Source organism: Acipenser ruthenus, chromosome 3 (assembly GCF_902713425.1).
Source record: "Acipenser ruthenus chromosome 3, fAciRut3.2 maternal haplotype, whole genome shotgun sequence".
Taxonomy (NCBI): Eukaryota; Metazoa; Chordata; class Actinopteri; order Acipenseriformes; family Acipenseridae; genus Acipenser; species Acipenser ruthenus.
This window is the reverse complement of record NC_081191.1, coordinates 458,916-462,500: the sequence shown is the minus strand read 5'-3', so window position 1 is coordinate 462,500 and position 3,585 is coordinate 458,916.

Here is a 3,585-nt window from a genome sequence, read left to right as displayed (position 1 = left end):
TGTGACGTGGCCAGTAACTTCTATAATCAATTCAAAATGAAAAAAGATGACAGCCAAAACAGGGTTTATGTTTTAATATATATACCAAGAAAATCCATGAAAACCAGAGTGGCAGTGGATTAGGCACTAAGACAACATTAGTAAGACATCACCTAGAATATTGTGTTCAGTTCTGGTCACCTTGTTACAAAAAGGATATTGCTGCTCTAGAAAGAGTGCAAAGAGGAGCAACCATAATTATCCCGGGTTTAAAAGGCATGTCGTATGCAGACAGGCTAAAAGAATTGAATCTATTCAGTCTTGAACAAAGAAGACTACGCGGTGATCTGATTCAAGCATTCAAAATCCTAAAAGGTATAGACAATGTCGACCCAGGGGACTTTTTCGACCTGAAAAGAAACAAGGACCAGGGGTCACAAATGGAGATTAGATAAAGGGGCATTCAGAACAGAAAATAGGAGGCACTTTTTTACACAGACAATTGTGAGTGTATGGAACCAACTCCCCAGTAATGTTGTTGAAGCCGACACCCTGGGATCCTTCAAGAAGATGCTTGATGAGATTCTGGGATCAATAAGCTACTAACAACCAAACGAGCAAGATGGTCTGAATGGCCTCCTCTCGTTTGTAAACTTTCTTATGTTCTTATGTTCTTAACACTATTGTACGGAACAGGCTGGAAAAGGGATCTGAATAAACATCAATACATTTGGTCAGCTGTTGGTCCAGAAGAAAATAACACATTAGTAACGTCAGACCTTCTAAATTAGAAATTGCCATTCAAAATGAAATGCACGCTCTTTCTCAAACCTCCATTTTCGATAATGGTATTGTTTTGAGTTATGTTAATTATATGGGTTGAATAAACACACCTGGGGGAAAAAAAACACCACAGGAGTATCAGCAGTATTTTGATCTGCCACTTCATACATCATTAACATAGACCACACCCAACTTAAAGTGACCAGAGGTTAGATCATTGTGTGTTTGAAAGCATTTGGTCTTTATCATCCAGAAAAAAAACAGATCACAGGGGAAAGGTTACTGACATTTTGATTGAGGAGTTTCCATGCATTTGAGAATATGAAGACATGCCTCAAGCCATCTCAAACAGTCTTACAGCCGTCCCAAAAGCAGCGACTGCTGCACTATCTAGGTTCATTCTATTAATACAAGTTACATACTGTACGGCTTGGAAAAAATATATGTGCCATTTGTATAAAATACTGTAACCCGGAATTGAAATATGGATTAGGAATGCCTTTGAATCATTTGAACAGCAGTTCCTTATTTAACAGACACTTTTATGAAGCTACAGTAGCTGGCATTATTGATTGATCCCTCAAGTGCAATGCAATTAGAGGTCTGTACCCTTTTACCCAGCATTGTGCCTAAATCAGCGCTTCTGAGACTATATGGGAAATCAAGACTCATTAGTAAAGAGGCGAAAAAGGACACTTAAAACCTTCATGGCTTTCAGAAAAGAATGATGAGTCCTCATAAAAGTGCTTAGTATGCAGTCGTGTTGATTACACTGAAAGCAGGGCTGTGGTGGCAAAACAATACTATAGCTGTCTGCAAATCATAATGGTACAATAATACAGCAAGCTTGAACTTACTTCCTATTTCCATCAGGGTTGCATTTAGCCTGACAGCAATAGCTTTTTATTGATTGTAAATATGTATTAAAGTACCAATATACTCTTCATTTTACACGTCTCACCTGTATTTCTAAAGTACATAATAGCATATATCAATAGAAATGCAAAGTACAATCATATCTACTGTTGAGTAGGCTTATTAACATATTGGTATGAACACTATAGGTAAGATATAAGCAGCTGATGAGTGCTTCAGTTCAAATTTTCTTGCTGCTTACTACATATAGGTGTCAAATGTGCAGTTTTGAAAGAAACACATGTTACAGCAGACATGTTTTTTCATTTATAACATGATATCCGGAACTACTTTACAATAAAGGAAGCTCTTTATCAGGTCATCTGTTACACTTGCACTTCCGGGGTCATTTTACCTCAGGAGTTTCTGGATCAAAGCATATCACTGGCTGGAACATGGCAGTCAACAGGGGTGCAGCTGGTTGGTTTCTGACATGAAAGAAACAACTGACCAAGCAAGCGAAGCATGGCTTTCAAACAGGGATTTCTTTAACCTCGTGGAGCATCAGGTTTTAAAATAACAAATACTGCTGTTTACTAAAACATGTTTCTTTCAAACTTGCCCATTTTGAGACATACTGAATGCACAGCAGGCATGATTTACTGAATGGTTTTGTTTGCTACAATCATTTCAATGGAAACTTTCTTTCTTGCACCAGGCCACTGCCTGTGGTGTAACAGGCAGGCTTGTTTGCACAGTGGTCACAATGCTCGCTTGCAGTGTAACGGGCAGGCTTGTTTGCACAGTGGTCACAATGCTCGCTTGCAGTGTAACAGGCAGGCTTGTTTGCACAGTGGTCACAATGCTCGCTTGCAGTGTAAAGGGCAGGCTTGTTTGCACAGTGGTTACAATGCTCGCTTGCAGTGTAACGGGCAGGCTTGTTTGCACAGTGGTCACAATGCTCGCTTGCAGTGTAACAGGCAGGCTTGTTTGCACAGTGGTCACAATGCTCGCTTGGGTGTAATGGGTAGGCTTGTTTGCACAGTGGTTACAATGCTCGCTTGGGTGTAACGGGCAGGCTTGTTTGCACAGTGGTTACAATGCTCGCTTGCAGTGTAACGGGCAGGCTTGTTTGCACAGTGGTTACAATGCTCGCTTGCAGTGTAACGGGCAGGCTTGTTTGCACAGTGGTTACAATGCTCGCTTGCAGTGTAATGGGCAGGCTTGTTTGCACAGTGGTCACAATGCTCGCTTGGGTGTAACGGGCAGGCTTGTTTGCACAGTGGTTACAATGCTCGCTTGCAGTGTAACAGGCAGGCTTGTTTGCACAGTGGTCACAATGCTCGCTTGGGTGTAACGGGCAGGCTTGTTTGCACAGTGGTTACAATGCTCGCTTGGGTGTAACGGGTTGCTGGTTCACTCCAAGCCTTCGCCCTGTTAGATACACTCACACTTTTAAACTCCTTACTGATCATGTTAGGCAAGACTTGAATGAAGCTCGGAAATACTGCTGGTTCCATGCGCAGTGCCAAGACGACAAGCGATGATTAGAACTTTTAATACGTGGCTAAAAATCTGGTGTAGACAAGAGAGGCGCAGGTTTATGGGTCCCTGGGGAAACTTTTCGACGGGGCGTGGGCTGTCCAGGTGGGACGGGCTGCACCGGAACAGGAGAGGGCATACAGTGCACTGGGGGAGACAGTTAACAGAGTAATCAGGCAGAGTTTAAACTAGGGAACTGGGGGGCAGGTAGGCTAGAGCCAGGGGCAGCTACACTACAAACTACACAGCAAACAATAATCAAAAACAGGATTGGAAACCATGTAGAGGGAACAAGAATAAAACATACAAGTGCAACTAAATTGTCACAGATGTTAAAAAACAGATTACTATATTTAAATGCAAGAAGCATTAGACATACATTCTAGAATTAGAAGCCATTGTCAATGTGGATAATTATGACATCAT